This window comes from Balaenoptera physalus (genome assembly GCF_965194825.1).
Source record: "Balaenoptera physalus genome assembly, chromosome: 2".
Lineage (NCBI taxonomy): Eukaryota > Metazoa > Chordata > Mammalia > Artiodactyla > Balaenopteridae > Balaenoptera > Balaenoptera physalus.
In genome coordinates this window covers 70142503-70164500 of record NC_138883.1, presented here as the reverse complement: position 1 = coordinate 70164500, position 21998 = coordinate 70142503, and positions in this window count along the sequence as shown.

Below are 21998 nucleotides of genomic sequence, written 5' to 3'. Positions count from 1 at the left end.
TTAGTTTGTTACATAATATTGAGCAGAGTTCCCTGTGCTATACAGTAGGTCCTTGTTTGTTATCCATTTTAAATATAGCAGTGTGTACATGTCAAAAAAAGTCTTAAGGAAGAGGTTAAATATGTGTATGCACAGATTCTTCAATTGCCTACTCATATCTAAAAGATACCAAAGAAACAGTCCAGATTATTTGGATTTCTCCTTTGATCCTCTGTAAAAGCAGAATCAGGTTAGAGCTTTTGGATTTCATGTCTTAGAAGACTGTTTATTACAACTACAATATCGTTAGCTGTGTATATTTTAGACCACCCTTCACTTTCTCTCTTCTGTGTCTCTCAAGATTTCTTTTGTATACACCAATAAAGATGTTAAAAAAAAAATTTCTTCTGAATTCTCCATATCTTTATCTAATCAGGCTGCATTCTGAACTACCTCTCCCCAGATGAAATCTGCTTGTCACATCTGTATGAAATTGGCTTTTCCTTAATGTGTATTTTAACACTATGCATCTTATTTTTACTTCTAGCATGGTGTTAGTCATGTTTTACTTGTTGTGTTTATTTGTCTCTACCACTGCATGACCTCCAAGGGTGGTATGGTGGACAAATTTTTATTTTTTAGCCATCATCCATGTGCTTGCATTTAGCCTGGAAATTACCTGTCCCCTTAATTCAGCCATTTGGTATCCATGGAATTGATTTTTAATCCCCATCAGTGTAATTCAACCCTGTGATCAACCCTGTGATCAACATAAGTTATTGAAGGATTGGCATATGCTCCAACCTTAAGCCAGTGAGTGTACCACATTACCTAACCACTTTGATTGTTCAAGGTAACTGTCAGTAAACGTTTTCTGAAAAGGGCCATATAATAAATACTTTTGGATTTGCAGACCACAAAATTCTCTGTTGCATATCCTTCTTGATTTTTATTTACAACCATTTAAAAATGTAAAAATCATTCTTATTTTCCCCATAGGAAAACAGATCACTGGCTGGATTTTATCCAAGGATTGCAGTTTAGTGATCCCTGTAAAGAAATATGACCTAAGGCATTGTCAGCAGACACAGGACTTTTACTAGCACTGATGACTTTAAAAACCTTTTATTCTTCTGCCAGGAAAAGGAAATATTTACCCCTGAAAGCTACTGGAAGCTGTCTTGAAATTATGAAAGAAGTCAAACTATGAATGTATCTAATACTAAGATTTCAAAGAAGCAAGAGAGATAAAGTTGGTCCATGATGAGCCATTGGAGCAACTCTCTCCATCAGTTATTTCTACATACAGACTTTATAATTTAAGTGAGCCAATAATTTCCCCTTATTATTTAAAAAAAATCATACTTTACTGAGGTTTATTTTCAATCAAAATTATTTTAACTGATAAAGAAAAGTATTAATTTTTATGATCCTAGCACCTAGGACAGGAAGCATTCAATAAATTTGCTATATATTTATGGAAAAAGCTACACACTTACTCATTAGTTTCCTTGTCAATGAATGTTGTAAATCCCTTCGTATATGTGTTTTGGGTTGTGGTCACAGAGTTTGCTCAGTGAGCTTTGAAACTGTTGCTTAAGCAATGGTACATGCTATGCCGGGAGAGTTGAAGGTGCAGGTTAATGAAGTAAGAAACTAGGTTCAAATCATAATGGGAAAAAATTCAAATGTCAAGTCCACAGAGACTGAGCCATGATTAAAATCAGGATCAGATTATTCTTTGTCAGAATCAGGAATTTGGGAATGAGACAGTCATAAAATGAGGGCAATACAGAAATGAATATTTTTTGCAGTCTGAGACATTTCCAAGGCTCTTTCATGTAGGCCCACAGAGGTTGTATTCTAAAGTTTTTGAAGATTTTATTGGATAATATTTTAAACTCTGTGTTTCTATTACTCTTGCTGCTTGCATTTATTTTTCAAATAATATTATGTCAAATCACTTCAGCTTTTCTATGTATTGATTTTGGCTACAAATTCAGCATAAAAAATACTCTTTATTTCAGATTTCATTTTGTTAAAAGATGGCTGTTGTTCTAGTTATATGGTTTTCTAAATCTATAGGTCAGAGACCCAGGTAAATGTGTAATAGTTCAGGTAGCTGGAGAAAAAGAGAATAAACAATGGATTGTCTTCCTACCCTTCAGTCCCCACAGACTGTTTTCCTAATCCAGAACAAAACACAAAGATTCATTGCATATGGAGTGACAGAACTCCCCAGTGTAACCCCAAAAGTGGAGAACAAACTTTCTCTGATGTTAGAAGTATTAATGGAAATAGCAAAAGAGGAAAGAACAAGAGAATAGAAAAGAAACATATACACTCTGTGCACATTTGAAATGGAGAAGAATTCCTCCTTCTGAAGGGAGAATTAGAACACAACTCACTTCAAGGAGCATTTCACAACCAAGAGTAGCTCACACTATTTATTTTTGAGAACTTTATATTTAATAAAATATGATATTTAAAGAATATTTAAAGCAACTTTTAAAATAAATTTTTCCATAATGGAAGATTTTCAAAGGTCGATTAACAAAAAAAATCAAGAAAGATAGTTCCTGTCATAATTATAGTGTTTAAAAACTGGACCAGTTCTCTATTCTGTATAAGCAAATAAAAATTTAGATTTGTACTATAAGATCATGACTTCAAATTCAGTTGAAAATAAGTATAGATTATTAAATTGGAATTTTTCCTTTCCTTTCCTCTCTATTTTCTTCACAGTTGCCTATTTTTGAACCTGTTATCTAGATAATTTTCTCAAATTGTTGCTATGTGACTTATCTATACATGGTAGCAGTCTATTTCAAATACACAAGTGTGGCAGGTATATTGAAGTGCACTGACAAGTTTTTTTCTTTAGCACAAATGAATAATCCTATGGGTACTGGAAGGATTAATTTCCTGAGGCTGTCTTTACAACAAAGACAGCTTCACATTAGCAAGCACAGTATTCTATACACAGTAGGTGATCAATTAACAACTATAGAACAGTTTTCCTTTTTGGCTAAAATTGAGAAGATTATGTAACTTAAAGTGTGAATTTTGAAATGCTTTCTAAAATATTTGCAGCAAAATCCTTATCAATATGTAACACTCTTGCATTAACATATGCATCATGTCATAAAATTGAAATTTACTTTGCTGAAACAATCTGCATTCATATAAATTATGGTGAAAAAGAGAAATATGATTTATGGAGAAAAAGAGATAACCTCATATAGGTCTGTAAGGTCACCTATGAATTTGTTATTAGCAGAAAGATTATCAGAGCTTTGGATTTTTCTCATCGACTCTGACCAACATGCCTGTGGAATAGAGCATTTTGATACTACATTTATTGTTAAGGGACATTGGGAATGGATTTCATTTTACTATGCCAGTTATCAGCACTGCCTTGTCATTTTCATCTGCTACACATTTTGTTTGCCCGTCTTCAAAATCTCACTTTAGTATTATCTCCCTGGCCTGTTGACATAGGCCACTGGTCTAGCAGAAAGCATACTATCAATCTAAACACAATAACAAAGAACAGATTACAAAAGGGAAAGATAGTTGTCATAGCCACTTTCCTGAATTTCATTCCCAAATGCTCTGCACTCAAAAGATTCCCTTTGCCCATCAGCCAAACCCATGTGGTAGAGTAATACCATATCAGTGTCAATCTAATCTATAGATGAAAATATTTCCTCTTTGGAGACTTGATATATTCTGACTTTATTTCTAATCTCTTTCTCCTGCTTGTCCCTTATCAATGGAGGAAGAGGTTGTCAAACTCATTAATTCTCTTCCATTTGAACTGAGAAATGTTATCAGTGAGAATGCCTGTGAAAATTTAAATGTTGATTTGTTCCTTTTTGGAGATAGACCGCAAGATGTCATTGAAGGTTTTAAATACTTTCATATAAATTCTCTCTTCATAGACTTGTGCAAGAATTTCATTGACTACTAAAATCAGAATTTAATCATGAATGGATGGAATCTCCTAAATGTGATAAACTTACTCTAAAAGTTTATCCTCAATTATTTCAAATATAATTTTGTTTCATATTCTAATTAGCATAATATAAAAGAATCCTTCATGTTAGTCCTATCTGAAAAAAATGCTATAACAAGACATTTTATTTCTCTTTGCTTCTGGTTTTGTTTTTCTTTTTTCCCCCACTTATAATGTTGGTGAGCTTACACCTGCTTTCCTCTAGTGAAAAAATTAAAGATGTCTTCCTTAATAGTCATCTGAAATCTACTTGTTCCTCTCATCTGCTAATTTTGAGTGGATAGAAAATAAAAACTGCCTGGTAATTGTACATACACTTGCTTTCACCTTGCTCCCTTTGCTTGATTCCAGATTCACATACAGTAGTTTATCTGCTTTTGGATCCTAAGTTTATGGGAAACTTTCAGGCCCTTTCAATAACTAACAGGATTTGTCATTCTGTTTAAATTTAGTTCAGGATGTTCTTCTGACATTGGACCTTGGCCTCAAGAATGAACTGGGAAAAAACTGATTAAAAAAATGATGGACTATTGCATATTCCTTTCCTCTTATTTCATGAATAAATTAGACTTTCAGTCACAGTGCTTGATATGCTGGTGGTTTCTGAGTGAAAGTTCCCCATCCATGTCCCCTGTGAAAAATGTCGCCCCTCTGTGAATGTTTTGCCCCAAGTAGAGCTTATTAGATTATCCCTGGGTTCTTGCCACAGAGATAGAAAACATACAGGCAGGAGAATGAACTGATGTTTCCTGGAGAAAAAAAAAAAAAAAACTGATCAATCCATATCTCTCTATGAAATCTGAAATGATAAACATGGAGAGAATAAGCCAATTAAAAATGGTAGCTGCAGATGAAAAGTCCTTAAAAAAGAAATGGCAAAAAGGGAGAGAGAAAAAAAAAAAAAAAAAGAGTTGTGGAATAATTATAATAGATGAAACCTGGAGGTTCAGCTTCAGAAATCAGACCAAAGCCCTCAGATAGCCAGATGTACTCAGGGATCACCTCCTTCTATTTCCCACCAGTTTTCCAGACTCAGAGAGCCCGAGGTCTAGTGGGAATGATTGAGAGATGACCCAGAAATGACACCCAGAAGGGATAAAATATGTTTACAGAGAAAATTCAATGTCAGGATTGGTGCCCCCTACAGTCCAGCGTCAGTACCAACTTGTAAAGTACGGAGAATAAGATACCAGAGAGAGCTGTTGCTTTACTCTTATGTCTAATGTGTATTTACTTTATGTTTCCTTAATTGAGTCCCAGTTCCTGAACTCCAAAGACTCTAATTTAAATGTGAACCACGTGCATAATTTTTTAGGAAGATTGACTATTAAAATGATAAAATAAGTGTTTGTTGAAAATGTGGTTCTTCAACCATATACATCAGAGTCATGTGGTATGTTTATTAAAAAATAGAGTTTCCTGGGTCTCTCTCAAACTTAAGAATCCTAAAGACTTAGAATCTCCAGAGAAATGGCTCAGGAATCTACTTTTTAAACAATTTATTCAAGGTGATTTGTGTGTGTGGTGGGGCGGGGAGCTTGAAACAAGACCCATTTATCTCCCAGTTTCTGAAGGTTAGAAGTCTGGGCATAGAATAACTGGGTTCTCTGCTCAGGTTCTCTCACAAAGCTGAAATCAAGTGTTAGCAGGGCTGCATTCTCATCCAAAGCTCAGAGTTCTCTTCCACACTCATTCAGGTTGTTGGCAGAATTCAGTACCTCATGGTTGTAGAACTGAACCCCATTTTCTTGATGGCTATCGGCAGGGGTTGCTCTCAGTCCTTAAGGCTACTGTCAGGTCCTAGCTACATGGTCCATTCTATAGGCAGTTTACAAAGTGGGCATTTGCTTTCTACCAGGCCAAAAGGAGAGTGTCTGTTGTTACTTCTTGTCTCTTTTCAGGGTGTGGCTGATTAGGTCAGGTCCATCCAAGATAATCTCCCCTTTGATTTACTGTGTTGGATATTGTCCTTTGACCCTTCAGATTCACTCAGCTGTCTAATTGAAGCCTGGCCTCAATGATTGCAACAACTAGAGAAGCTGGGATATAAAGACTTCACTGGTGGGCTGTAGAGGAATGAGTTGGAAGATTCAGAAAGATGAGAATATTGGAATATATCCTTGCAATTTAAACTGTTACCTCCTAACCAAACCACCCTCTTCCATTAGACATGGCTCAAAGTAAACTCCCTTCACCAAGTTATTAAGAAATATAGCAGCAAGGAGAGCACCAGCATCCCGGAAATTCTTTTTGGTGACATTCTTCTAGGTAAGAAATGTCAGTGGGAGAGTCTGCAATTTAATTGGGTTCCCATATTTCAAAGGAAATGATGTGATCCTGTAATGGTAGAGGCCAAGTGTGTGGCTTTCACTCTCAGAGGCAAGGCAGGTATACTTATCAAAGAATGGGGCATTAATCAGTGTTTTGACCTAAAGTGGTAGTTTTCAGCTGGAGACTTTTATCTCAGGGAACATTTGGCAATGTCTAGACACATTTTTGGTTATCACAATGGGGGGGGTGCTACTGGCATCTAGTAAACAGAGGCCAAAGATACTGCTGAACATGTTACAGTGCATAGGACACCCCCCCCCCAAACACACACACAACAAAGAGTTATCTGGTCCTATATATCAATAGTGCTGATGTTGAGAAACTCTGACCCCAAAGGATCTATGGCAATGACTGTTTGATCAAGGGGTACATAGAAATAAAATAGATGGGCAGACCACTAACGTTTAGTTTAACACACATAAGTAGAAAACTTCTAGATCTGATGGACAGACAACTAACTCAGTTGCCAGAATGGGAATTCATGGTCTTTTACCCAGTTTCTAAATCTAAACTATTTACAGATTCAAGCACGGGGGCAGGCTTGTCCCTTTAAGGAAGGAATCTTTAAAAATTTTTTTCTTTTTACTAAAGTATAGTTGATTTACAATATCGTGTTAGTTTCAGGTTTACAACACAGTGATTCACACACACACATATATACATATGTATGTTTATATATATATTCTTTTTCAGATTCTTTTCCCTTATAATTACAAAATATTCAGTATATTTCCCTGTGCTATACAGTAGGTCCTTATTAATTACCTATTGTATATATAGTAGTGTGTATAAGGAAGGGATCTTCAATGTATTGATAGATACAGGTGTAATCTTAACTCTTCCCCAGTCTTCCCCAAAATGACATGTGACTCTTACCAGGGTAAGGTAAATATCCAGATCTTTGGACTGTATTAAATACTGGCTCTGAACTGATGCTAATAATCCTTGGAGAAATAAAATACCACCATGGTCCACCAATCAGAGTAAGGACTTATAGAAGTCAGGAGATACATGAAGTCTTGACCTCAGTCTGCCTCATGTTTGGTCCAGAGGGACCATTGGCCCATTCAGTGTGTGTGTGTGTGTGTGTGTGTGTGTGTGTGTGTGTGTTCCCACTCCCAAAATATATAAGCCAAAGAGATATACTTGGTAACTGATGGGATCCCTATATTGGTTCGTGATCCTTCAGTGAGGGCTATTAACAGAGTTAGACAACTGGAAGCATCTGGACCTTCTCTCTTCCCTCTCCTTTCTGACCCCAAAATAAAACAAAGTGAATGCTAAATTCCAGAGTGCAAGGTGCAGTAGGAAACTGTTTACCAGCCACTGCTCTTGTCTCTGTGCTTCAAAATAAACACTGATTAGCCCTGGTGTGCATGCAGCAGGTCATTCATATTTATGTATTAACCCTTTCTGAAGTTTTAACATAAGGGTAGAAATAACCTTTCATTAACATTTTTCCTCTTCTACTTTGGTATGTGGAAGTTGATGGTGGAAAGAGACAAGAGAAGTGTGAAAAGAAGGGGAGGGGCAGACGAATAGGCCACTATGGGTAAAGCTGGTATTGTAGGTTACTTCAGAGATTGTTAGGAAGTCTTAAAGCCAAGGATGTTCCATATTGAAGAAGGAGACATGCAGAGAGAGTGAGATGAACTTAGGCACAAAAAATACTGTGTAGGAGAAGGAAAGGACAGAGACCATCAAAGTTGACTGAGCCGAGTCTTCTTGCTCACCATATTCTTCCTCACCATATTCATGCTCTCAGGGCATAGGTACCCTTACTCAAACTTTAATCTTTAAGAGAAAATAACAATTTAGAAAGAGAAAATAGGAAGCCAGTGAAAATGTACATGCAGTATGTCAATAAAAAGAAAATCTTGGGAGAGGCTGTTCATTTTAAGCATGAGCAATATGGGGGAAAAGTGACATGGCATCTATGCAAATATACTAAACAGGAGAAAAAGTAACAGAGTAGGCAAAATAGTGAAATTTTTAATTTGTTATGAATATATTATGGAAGTAAATACAACTCAAATAAGAAACATCTCCAAGAATTTTAAGTGCTCTAAAAGATTTTGTGAAAATGTTTTCAATTAAAAGAATTCAAAATTAAATGGAAGAATATGGGACAAAGAATGGATGCCCATGGATGGTTTTCAACTCTATGTAAAAAATAGAGAAATAAAAAATTAAAAGACTGAGAATGAAAAACAGTAAATAAATAGACATAACTCAATCAAATTACTTACAATGAAGAAAGTTTTGAGGCAAATAGCATAACACGGTGGTAAAAGATTTTTTAAACAATAAGATAATTAATATGTAGTACAAAAGAGGAGATTCACTAAAGGTTTCTTGAAATCTCTGAAGAGGAGAGTCCAACAAATTAAAACTAAAAATGAATCCCAAGTTAAAATAGCAGATAATTTTCCCTGAATTCAAGAGAGCAAAAATAGCATATAACAAAATGCCTTAAATATTGCTGGAAAATATTGCATCAGAATGATCTTCTTTGAGATATACCCTATTCATGTGAATCAACTTCAAAAGTATAAAATCTTCAGATATCCAGGCTGACAAATGCAAGGGAGAAAAAAAAATTAGGGTAACCTGAAACTTCCTCAGAGCCACATTAACTACCCGAAGTTAATAGGTCAATGTCTGTAAAGTGCTAATGGAAAGAAAGTATGAATCAAGTGCATTGTATCCAGGCAAGATGACAATAAAGTAGAAAAGAGAACAAACAACCATTTTCAAATGTAGAAACTATCAAGGAATATAGCACCCAAGAGAGCTGCATAAATAAATAAAAATAAATAAACAAACAAATAAATAAAATTACTCAATGAAAAAAATCCAGCCAAACCAGAAGCTCTAATAAGAGGACTAGTGACCAAAAGAATACCAAAATTGCTCAGTAGTTTTATAAGGTAGTTTGAACTTATTAGATTGAAAGTATGGAGGATTTTGCACTGAAGACTATTCTCAAGGCTCCATAAATTATTGAGCATATCACTAAAACTGAAAGATTATATATTTAAAATTGGGAGATAATAATGAATGCATTTCTAATCCGCATTGTTTGTATTTGGCTCTGCAAGTATATCCCTGTGTTTTCTTGCAGACTTTAACTAAATTAAAAAACACATACCCAAACAATCTAATCAGAAAATGAAGAAGAAGCAAGAACAGATATTTTAACAAAGAGGAATTACAGATGGCAAGTAAGCACGTACAAAGATGTTCAACATCATGTGCCATTATTAAACCACAATGATATCTCAGTACAAACCCATCAGAATGGTTAAAATTAAAAAAAATTTTAAAGTAATAACACCAAATGCTGGTGAGGGTATGGAAAAACTGGATCACTCATTGTAATATTGAGTTTGACTCCATTTTTTGCTGTTTGTTGACAGCTTTTAAAGTTCTACAGTTTTTTGCCAGAGGCATACTTCTTAATTTCCCAAAGCATACACTGCTATTGCCTACCAAACATCATTCCCCACTTTTTGCTAACAGAATGCTGATGTTAATTAAAGCATTAATGTACTCAACTAAAATCTCCACTTCCCAGCCTCCCTTGCAGGTAGGAGTGAGTTTGTAATGCATTTATAATCAATGAGCTCAATGGTGGAAGTCAGCTGGATGATTTCTGGAAAATGTTTAAGTTCTTGATAGAGGCTCTGCTTCTACCTGTTCTCATTTTCCTCTTTCTGCCTCTACTGTTGGTCTTCTATCTAAGGAAGGAACAAAGTTTCATAACTATGAAGACAAAACTGAATGCTGAGAATAGTGGCAAAGAGAGATAAAAGCAGATGAAGTCCTTGAGGACTGCCTCAAGCAAGGGCAAGAACCCCTTAACTGTATGCTTCCTGACCTCTTGTTTTGTGAGAAAAATCAACACCCAAAACTTGGAGTGGTGTTACTAGTATGTAGAGCAAATGCATTTCTCTGAGGTTTAGTTTCTCATCTGTAAAATGAGGGTAAAAAATATATATCTCACAGATTTATTTTGAAAAGAAGATTGCTCTGTTTAAGCTACTATTATTTCCGTTCTCTACTATTAGTATCAAAAGCTTATTTTAACTGTCACGTTACATTTGTTTTGTTTACTGCTGTATCCATTAAACCTAGCCTGAAACATGGTAGCCATTAAACATATATTTATATAAACGCACACTATCTACATGACTTCCACTGAGGAATTGTGTTTATAAAATTTTGCCACCTTCATACACCTTGTAGTAATTTCTAGTGAAGATATGTATTATGATACGCATTTAATATCAATTTATTAAGTTATAATTTTCTTCACATACACATCCTTATTTCTTAAGATTAATCTGGTCCTACAGAAAAATAGACATCTGTTTGGGATATTTACACCGAGGATGATAAAAGTTCTTGGGGAAAGAAAGGGCGTTCCAAAAATGTTTCTATCTTTATGAAATACTGTAAAAAACAAAACATTTAATGGCATCTTTGAAACATGGGTTTGGACTTTGACTTTTCTTTATCTTCTAGCAGTCAAATGGGTAATAATCAACCACATTCTTTAAATATTTAAAACTAAATGTATCATTTTATCTTCATTTTAGATATAACACAATTCTTTTTTTTAACATCTTTATTGTAGTATAATTGCTTTACAATGGTGTGTTAGTTTCTGCTTTATAACAAAGTGAATCAGCTATACATATGCATATATCCCCATATCTCCTCCCACTTGTGTCTCCCTCCCACGCTCCCTATTCCACCCCTCTATGTGGACACAAAGCAACAAGCTGAACTCCCTGTGCTATGCGGCTGATTCCCACTAGCTATCTATTTTACATTTGGTAGCGTATATATGTCCATGCCACACTCTCACTTCGTCCCAGCTTACCCTTACCCCTCCCCATGTCCTCAAGTCCATTCTATACTTCTGCATCTTCATTCCTGTCCTGCCCCTGCCCCTAGGTTCTTCAGAATTTTCTTTTTTTCTTTTTTAGATTCCACATACAGGTATTAGCATACAGTATTTGTTTTTCTCTTTCTGACTTACTTCACTCTGCATGACAGTCTCTAGGTCCATCACCTCACTACAAATAACTCAATTTCATTTCTTTTTATGGCTGAGTAATATTCCATTGTATATATGTGCCACATCTTCTTTATCCATTCGTCTGTCGATGGACACTTAGGTTGCTTCCATATCCTGGCTATTGCAAATAGAGCTGCAATGAACATTGTGGTACATGACTCTTTTTGAATTATGGTTTTCTCAGGGTATATGCTCAGTAGTGGGATTGCTGGGTCGTATGGTAGTTCTCTTTTTAGTTTTTTAAGGAACCTCCATACTGTTCTCCATAGTGGCTGTATCAATTTACAGTCCACCAACAGTGTAAGAGGGTTCCCTTTTCTCCACACCCTCTCCAGCATGTATTGTTTGTAGATTTTTTGATGATGGCCATTCTGACCGGTGTGAGGTGAAACCTCATTGTAGTTTTGATTTGCATTTCTCTGTTGATTAGTGATGTTGAGCATCCTTTCATGTGTCTGGTGGCAATCTGTATATCTTCTTTGGAGAAATGTCTATTTAGGTCTTATGCCCATTTTTGGATTGGGTTGTTTGTTTTCTTGGTATTGAACTGCATGTGATGCTTGTAAATTTTGGAGATTAATCCTTTGTCACTTGCTTCTTTTGCAAATATATTCTCCCATTCTGAGGGTGGTCTTTTCGTCTTGTTTATGCTTTCCTTTGCTGTGCAAAAGCTTTTAAGTTTCATTAGGTCCCATTTGTTTATTTTTAGTTTTATTTCCATTTCTCTATGAGGTGGGTCAAAAAGGAACTTGCTGTGATTTACGTCATAGAGAGTTCTGCCTATGTTTTCCTCTAAGAGTTTGATAGTGTCTGGCCTTACATTTAGGTCTTTAATCCATTTTTATTTTTTGTGTGTGTATGGTGTATAGGGAGTGTTCTAATTTCATTCTTTTACATGTAGCTGTACAGTTTTCCCAGCACCACTTATTGAAGAGGCTGTCTTTCTCCATTGTATATTCCTGCCTCCTTTATTAAAAATAAGCTGACCATATGTGCATGGGTTTATCTCTGGGCTTTCTATCCTGTTCCATTGATCTGTATTTCTGTTTTTGTGCCAATACCATACTGTCTTGATTACTGTAGCTTTGTAGTATATGCTGAAGTCAGGGAGCCTGATTCCTCCTGCTCCTTTTTTCTTTCTCAAATTGCTTTGGTTATTCTGGGTCTTTTCTGTTTCCAACAAATTGTGAAATTTTTTGTTCTCGTTCTGTGAAAAATGCCGCTGGTGGTTTGATACGAATTGCATTGAATCTGTAGATTGCTTTGGGTAGTATAGTCATTTTCACAATGTTGATTCTTCCCATCCAAGAATATGGTATATCTCTCCATCTGTTTGTATCATCTTTAATTTCTTTCATCAGTGTCTTTAGTTTTCTGCACACAGGTCTTTTGTCTCCTTAGGTAGGTTTATTCCTAGGTATTTTATTCCTTTTGTTGCAATGGTCAATGGGAGTGTTTCCTTAATTTCTCTTTCAGACTTTTCATCATTAGTGTATAGGAATGCAAGAGATTTCTGTGCATTGATTTTGTATCCTGCTACTTTACCAAATTCATTGATTAGCTCTAGTAGTTTTTTGGTAGAGTCTTTAGGCTTCTCTGTGTATAGTATCATGTCATCTGCAAACAGTGATGGTTTTACTTCTTGTTTTCAGATTTGGATTCCTTTTATTTCTTTTTCTTCTCTGATTGCTGTGGCTAAAACTTCCAAAACTGTGTTGAATAATAGTGGGGAGAGTGGGCAACCTTGGCTTGTTCCTCATCTTAGTGGAAATGGTTTCCATTTTCACCATTGAGAATGATGTTGGCTGTGGGTTTGTCATATATGGCCTTTATTATTTTTGGGTAAGTTCCCTCTGTGCCTACTTTCTGGAGGGTTTTTATCATAAATGGGTGTTGAATTTTGTCAAAAGCTTTTTCTGCATCTATTGAGATGATCATATGGTTTTTCTCCTTTAGTTTGTTAATATACTTTATCTCATTGATTGATTTGCGTATATTGAAGAATCCTTGCATTCCTGGGATAAACCCCACTTGATCATGGTATATGATCCTTTTACATGCTGTTGGATTCTGTTTGCTAGTATTTTGTTGAGGATTTTTGCATCTATGTTCATCAGTGATATTGGCCTGTAGTTTTCTTTTTATGTGACATCTTTGTCTTGTTTTGGTATCAGGGTGATGGTGGCTTTGTAGACTGAGTTTGAGAGTGTTCCTCACTCTGCTATATTTTGGAAGAGTTTGAGAAGGATAGGTGTTCTTCTCTAAATGTTTGATAGAATTTGCCTGTGGAGCCATCTGGTCCTGGTCTTTTGTTTGTTGGAAGATTTTTAATCACAGTTTCAATTCCAGTGCTTGTGATTGGTCAGTTTATATTTTCTATTTCTTCCTGGTTCAGTCTCAGAAGGTTGTGCTTTTCTAAGAATTAGTCCATTTCTTCCAGGTTTTCCATTTTATGGGCATATAGTTGCTTGTAGTAATCTCTCATGATCCTTTGTACGTCTGCAGTGTCAGTTGTTATTTCTCATTTTTAATTTCTAATTCTATTGATTTGAGTCTTCTCCCTTTCTTTTGTGATGAGTCTGGCTAATGGTTTATCAATTTTATCTTCTCAAAGAACCAGCTTTTAGTTTTATTAATCTCTGCTATTGTTTCCATCATTTCTTTTTCATTTATTTCTGATCTGATCTTTATGATTTCTTTTCTTCTGCTATCTTTCAGGGTTTTTTGTTCTTCTTTCTCTAATTGCTTTAGGTGTAAGGTTAAGTTGTTTATTTGAGTTTTTCTTGTTTCTTGAGACAGGCTGTATTGCTATAAACTTCCCTCTTAGAACTGCTTTTGCTGCATCCCATAGGTTTTGGGTCATCGTGTTTTCTTTGCCATTTGGTTCTAGGTATTTTTTGATTTCCTCTTTGATTTCTTCAGTGACCTCTTGGTTATTTAGTAGTGTATTGTTTAGCCTCCATGTGTTTGTATTTTTTGCAGTTTTCTTCCTGTAATTGATATCTAGTCTCATACCATTATGGTAGGAAAAGATATTTGATATGATTTCAATTTTCTTAACTTTACCAAGGCTTGATTTGTGACCCAAGATATGACCTATCCTGGAGAATGTTCCAAGAACACTGGAGAAGAAAGTGTTTTCTGTTGTTTTTGGATGGAATATCCTGTAATTATCAATTAAGTCCATCTTGTTTAATGTATCATTTATAGCTTGTGTTTCCTTATTTATTTTCATTTTGGATGATCTGTCCATTGGTGAAAGTGGGGTGTTAAAGTCTCCTACTATGATTGTGTTACTGTCAATATCCCCTTTTATGGCTGTTAGCATTTGCATTATGTACTGAGTGTATGTTGGGTGCATAAATATTTACAATTGTTATGTCTTCTTCTTGGATTGATCTCTTGATCATTATGTAGTGTCCTTCTTTGTCTCTTGTAATAGTCTTTCTCTAAAAATCTATTTTGTCTGATATGAGGATTGCTACTCCAACTTTCTTTTGATTTCCTTTTGCATGGAGTATCTTTTTCCATTCCCTCACTTTCAGTCTCTATGTGTCCCTAGGACTGAAGTGGGTCTCTTGTAGACAGCATATATATGCGTCTTGTTTTTGTATCCATTCAGCCAGTCTATGTCCTTTGGTGGGAGAATTTAATCCATTTACATTTAAGGTAGTTATCGATATGTATGTTCCTATTACCATTTTCTTAATTGTTTTGGGTTTGTTATTGTAGACCTTTTCCTTTTCTTGTGTTTCCTGCCTAGAGAGGTTCCTTTAGCATTTGTTCTGCAGCTGGTTTGGTGGTGCTGAATTCTCTTAGCTTTTGCTTGTCTGTAAAAGTTCTCATTTCTCCATTGAATCTGAATGAGATCCTTGCTGGGTAGAGTAATCTTGGTTGTAGGTTTTTCCCTTTTGTCACTTTAAATATGTCCTGCCACTCCCTTCTGGTTTGCAGAGTTTCTGCTGAAAGATCAGCTGTCAACCTTATGGGGATTCCCTTGTATGTTATTTGTTGCTTTTCCTTTGCTCCTTTTAGTATTTTTTCATTGTATTTAATTTTTGATAGTTTGATTAATATGTGTCTTGGCTTGTTTCTCTTTGGATTTATCCTGTATGGGACTCTCTGTGCTTCCTGGATTTGATTGACTACTTCCTTACCCATATTAGTGAAGTTTTCAACTATAATCTCTTCAAATATTTTCTCAGTCCCTTTCTTTTCTCTTCTTCTTCTGGGACCCCTATAATTCAAATGTTGGTGTGTTTAATGTTGTCCCAGAAATCTCTGAGACTGTCCTCAGTTCTTTTCATTCTTTTTTCTTTATTCTGCTCTGTGGTAGTTATTTCCACTATTTTATCTTCCAGGTCACTTATCCATTCTTCTGCCTCAGTTATTCTGCTATTGATTCCTTCTAGAGAATTTTAAATTTCATTTATTGTGTTGTTCATCATTGTTTGTTTGTTCTTTAGTTCTTGTAGCTCCCTGTTAAACGTTTCTTGTAATTTCTCCATTCTATTTCCAAGATTTTGGATCGTCTTTACTATCATTACTCTGAATTCTTTTTCAGGTAGACTGCCTATTTTCTCTTCATTTATTTGGTCTGGCGGGTTTTTACCTTGCTCCTTCATCTGCTGTGTATTTCTCTGTCTTCTCATTTTGCTTAACTTCCTGTGTTTGGGGTCTCCTTTTCACAGGCTGCAGGTTCCTAGTTCCCATTGTTTTTCGTGTCTGCCCCCAGTGGGTAAGGTTGGTTCAGTGGCTTATGTAGGCTTCCTGGTGGAGGGGACTGGTTCCTGTGTTCTGGTGGATGAGGCTGGAACTAGTCTTTCTGGTGGGCAGGATCGCATCTGGTGGGGTGTTTTGGGGTGTCTGTGACCTTATTATGATTTTAGGCAGCCTCTCTGGTAATGGGTGGCGTTGTGTTCCTCTCTTTCTAGTTGTTTGGCATAGGGTGTCCAGCACTGTAGCTTGCTGGTCGTTGAGTGGAGCTGGGTCTTAGCCTTGAGATGGAGATCTCTGGGAGAGCTTATGTCGTTTGATATTATGTTGTGCCGGGAGGTCTGTGGTGGACCAATGTCCTGAATTTGGCTTTCCCACCTCAGAGGCTCAGGCCTGACACCTGGCAGGAGCACCAAGGCCATGTTAGTCATGCAGCTCAGGAGGAAAGGGAGGAAAAAAAAGAATGAAAGATATAAAATAAAATAAAATAAAATAAAATAGAGTTATTTAAATTAAAAATTAAAAAGTATTATTAAAAACAAAAAAGTTATTTATAAAAAAAAGAAAGACGAGAGCAACCAAACCAAAAAACAAAGGCAGAAATGATAACAAGTGATAAAAACTATACTAAAAAAACAAAAAACAAAGTAACAAAAATAGACAGAACCCTAGGACAAATGGTAAAAGCAAAGCTATACAAAGAAAATCACACAAAGAAGCATACACATACACACTCACAAAAAAGAGAAAAAGGAAAAATATATATATATTAAAAAAAAGAGAGCAACCAAATCAATAAACAAATCTACCAATGATAATAAGCTCTAAATACTAATTTATGATAAACATAAAACCGGAAACTAATTAGATGCAGAAAGCAAACCCCAAGTCTACAGTTGCTCCCAAAGTCCACCACCTCAATTTTGGGATGATTCGTTGTCTATTCAGGTATTCCACAAATGCAGGGTACATCATCTTGATTGTGGAGATTTAATCCTCTGCTCCTGAGGCTGCTGGGAGAAATTTCCCTTCCTCTTCTTTGTTCGCACAGCTCCTGTGGTTCAACTTTGGATTTGGCCCCACCTCTGCATGTAGGTGTCCTGAGGGCGTCTGTTCCCCGCCCAGACAGGATGGGGTTAAAGGAGAGGCTGATTAGGGGGCTCACTCAGTCTGGGTGGAGGGAGGGGTACAGAATACGGGGCAAGCCTGTGGCGGCAGAGGCCGGCGTGAGATTGCAACAGCCTGAGGTGTGCTGTGTGTTCTCCTGGAGAAGTTGTTCCTGGATGATGGGACCCTGGCAGTGGTGGGCTGCACAGGCTCCTGGGAGGGGAGGTGTGGATAGTGACCTCTGCTTGCAACAGGCTCTTTGATGGCTGCAGCAGCAGCATTAGCATTTCATGCCCGTCTCTGGTGTCCATGCTGATAGCTGCGGCTCATGCCTGTCTCTGGAGCTCGTTTAGGTGGTGCTCTGAATCCCCTCTCCTCACGCACCCCAAAACAATGGTCTCTTGCCTCTTAGGCAGTTCCAGAGTCTTTACCAGACTCCCTCCCAGCTAGCTGTGGTGCACTAGCCCCCTTCAGGCGGTGTTCATGCAGCCAACCCCAGTCTCTCCCTGGGGTCTGACCTCCAAAGCCTGAGCCTCAGCTCCCAGCCCCCACCAACCCCAGTGGGTGAGCAGACAAGCCTCTCAGACTGGTGAGTCCTGGTCAGCACCAATCCTCTGTGCAGGAATCTCTCTGCTTTGCCCTCCGCACCCCTGTTGCTGCGCTCTCCTCTGTGGCTCCGAAGATTCCCCCCTTTCCACCCCCTGTCCCTGCCAGTGAAGGGGCTCCCTAGTGTGTGGAAACTTTTCCTCCACAGCTCCCTCCCAGAGGTGCAGGTCCCATCCCTATTCTTTTGTCTCTGTTTTTTCTTTTGCCCTACCCAGGTATGTGGGGAGTTTCTTGCCTTTTGGGAAGTCTGAGGTCTTCTGCCAGCCTTCAGTAGGCGTTCTGTAGGAGTTGTTCCACATGTAGATGTATTTCTGATGTGTTTGTGGGGAGGAAGGTGATCTGCACGTCTTACTCTTCCGCCATCTGGAAGGTCCCCCCTCAGATATAACACAATTCTTATTAGCATTCACGTGATTCTGTTTATGTTTGGTTTGTCCAAAAGATAAATGAAAGAATTAATTTTAAAGCAAACTACCTGCATGTCATTTAATTCTGTAAATAATATTTAATAGACAATTTAAAAGTTTTACATTATTAAATTTAATATATGTCTATAAAGCAGTAGTGATAGAATAATAGAATAGGACATCCTCTACTCTTTTTAAAGATGGTTACAAAGACTAAATGAGAACTTTCCTCACCATGGCTACTTTTAACAGAAAAAGTCCTACCTTAAGGTGGGCAAAGTTCTTTCTCAGGTGAAAGGACAGCACAATGAGTCTTGAGTCCTAGGATTGAGAGTTCTACATTGATGTACCCACTTTCTGCTTGGACACCAGTAAGACATCCCCAGATGGGGGAAGATGGGTGCTTCTCCTCACAAGAAGCGTCACTCCACACACTCTGCACTAGATAGTTATTGATTGTTTGATCTTCAAGTTGAAAAATAACAGGCACTAGCAAAAAATATCCACGATTAAAATGATGCTAATACAAACCTGACAGGATGCTTAGATTCTAGGTCTTTTTTCCTATTCATCTAAGAGGAAGTAAAAAAAAATGTATCTGAGTTTACTTATTATCTCAGTGTAATTTCAATAGTCAATTATACATCCACAACATTTCAAGTAATGAATTAAATAACCATTCATTTTGTCTTACAATACCCTTGACAGCAAAAATCCACCAAAAGAAAACCAATAAATCAAATGAGAAACTCTTGAAATATTGACAATAGAAAATTATAAAGTGACGAAATGAATAGTTAATATGATACAATGACATGTGCTTATTAACTCACTGTACTTATTAATATGTACAAAGTATCAGTGCTTTCAAGAGCAATGAAAATAGAAATAAGTTCTTAGTAGTCTGTAAAGAACCCTTATTTGAGGGTGGGGGGTTAAGGAAAAATAAATTGTAAAATAGTTATATAATTTACATATCTATGTGACTTTTCTTGTATTCCAGGAGAGCATAATAAGGACCCTCTTAAATAAATTATAATACATAAATATAAGATCTATATCTTGGTCACAAGTTCATAGACAATCTTTCTACTTTCTTACATTTTCCCCTTGACCTAATTTACATTATAGACAAATTCTACAAACCAACAAAATGCCTGCAAAAAGGAACAAGAGTGGTTGCATGATGACCAGTTTTGTGCTCATTAATTTTTAGTCTTATTTGTGGTTGTGCTAATTATTCTCTATTGCTCTCACTGTTTTCTGCTATCCGCCCCACCCCATTTTGACCTCCCACTAATAGACTGGCAAATACCATTTAATGAATATTAAAGGTGCATTGATAACAACTTTGTTACTATTTGTTCATCTTCTAACATTTTGTCTTTTTAAAATATATATTGAAAAATAGTTCAAAGAAAAACATATTTCTTTGAAAAAAGGCTGTGAAAGGACAAAAGGTAATTATTAAAGCAAATTGTCCTTGGTACACTTTCATAAGTGTTAACTATGGAATATTTCTTGTCCTGTCAAAAGTGTACAGTAATGGATTCTTTTTTCCTTTACTCCTTCTTCACATAACATTCATTCATTCATTCATTCATTTATATCAACTAGTTAAGAACAGGAAGCAGCTGGTTAGGCAAATTTACATAAATCCTGGAAGACTTTCTCTATCCATTCCCATTCTTCAGAGGAATACTTGTACATATGCTAATTTTCCTTTTTCACTATAAAAACCCATGTGGATATTTTCCCTCCGTTTACCTTCACATCTTAGAACAGATGTTTAAATGTTTTATACAAATGCTTATGAAAATGGCAGGTTACTGTTACGTTGGCAAGGCAGGGATGTCATAGTAGCTGTGATGTTTGGTGACTTATTGAGAAAATCCCTTTTGCTTGTGGATCCAGGGGGAATATTCAAAAAGAAAAAGAAACCCTCAAAGAGTTCCAAGGAGCTACGCCTAATGCGTCAGAATATTAACTCTTTGATCTTTGTATTGAATTTTATAAACCTCCAATGAATGACAAATCTTATTCACTTCTATATTTCCTAGGATGGCACTGGAACGATGCTTTTATAACACAGTCTTACTCCTGATGCAAATATTTTCAATATCTCTTAAAGTCAATAAAATGTAATATTAATTATGATTATTGTCAATAATTAATATTTGTTGATGACATTACTTGCTAATTAATTTCCATATGTAACAGGAGTTTAAATGAAAATTTTGGTGGGAACCCTAGAAATCTATAGATTAGTTTCCATAATGCAGTACCAGACTAAAGTGAGAATGTAAAAAAAAAAAAAAAATCAGTGCTCAAAAACTTGTCCTTTAAAAAAAAAGCCACATACCCACAAACTTAACTCTTAAACCCTCATCCACATTGAAGCTATGTAAGTGTGGGGAAGTGATAATTAGGAGGACAATTTGTGAATCAGATTTTTAGAGTTGATGTGTTCTGGTCCCAGTAATAGGTATTCCCAATGAGGAAGGGTAGAGTTTGCCTGGGTCTCAAACCTGTGAGAAGAGTTTCAGCCTGACTTTTTCCCCTTGATGCTTGGGCAGAGAGTGACCTAGTATTTGATTCCTGCCTAGAAAATTTGAAGTCAAGAGACAAACTGGCTCAATGCTAATGGATCAAACACAAATGGCTGAGCTTTGAGGATGGGCCTGCACACTGGGTTCTGTCAGGGCAACAGTGCTTGAGTATCTCACAGGAAATATGTGAGAACCAGAAATAAGTTAGAACTGTCTGTGTGGAGTCTTCTATAATCTGCCTAAAGGGCTTTGGCTGGAAAGCAGTTAACCATCAACTAATAGAGGCTGGAAGAGAGGAAATTGCAAATTAGCAAGTAACCAGAAATGTATCTACTGTGACCAGTAGTGATATCACTGACAGAGAAGATCCAGCTTTGGATGCCTGCCAAGCCTATAACATGGTGCTACATGCTAGGTCAGTACCATGGAGTCAGTCTATACAGAAAGTCCCTTCCCTACCACCTGTCTTGCCCTCTGGTCCTGAAGGAGTCAGGGACAGCACCTTGGAAGTAAGGGAAAAGATGCATATAAAAGAAATAAGAAGCCAACGATATCCTTTTCCCTACTCAGGTTACCTAGGCACAGCCAGCTCAAGAAAGAACATAAGAGAAGGTTTACCTTTAAATCCAGAATATTGAATAAAATATTGGACTGGACATTCTGATATCAGAATCAATATTATATGCTGTGAATGAAAGTGACAGTGAGATGATTTATCATGCAAAAACAACGGTTCTAAACCGTAGCTGCACCTTGGGATTTTTTTAAGAGCCGCATGCATGTAGGCCCCTTACCCAGAAAATGACTAAATGATTTTGTTGATGGGCCTGGACATCAGTGTTTTTTAAGAGCTCCTGGTGTTATTCTACTTTAAAGCCAGCGTTGAAAACCACTTGTTTAAAGAAACAGTTTTCATCTAGGGGAGCAGAAGAACTGGACCCCTGTGAACAAATTTAGGGTTTTAGTGTGAGATAAAAATGAAGTGCTTTATAAATGTACCACATGAGTTATGTTTATTCAGTATATTGGTTACATATTTATTATCCCATTTGCTTCTCATGTCAACACCACAAAGAAGGGATTAATACCCCCATTGACTGCACAGAGATAGGAAATCTAAGTACAAAGACAATGTCTATGCTCTTTTTACCCAAGCATTGCTGTATCTCAGTATAAAAGGAAGCAGAAATAGCGTATAG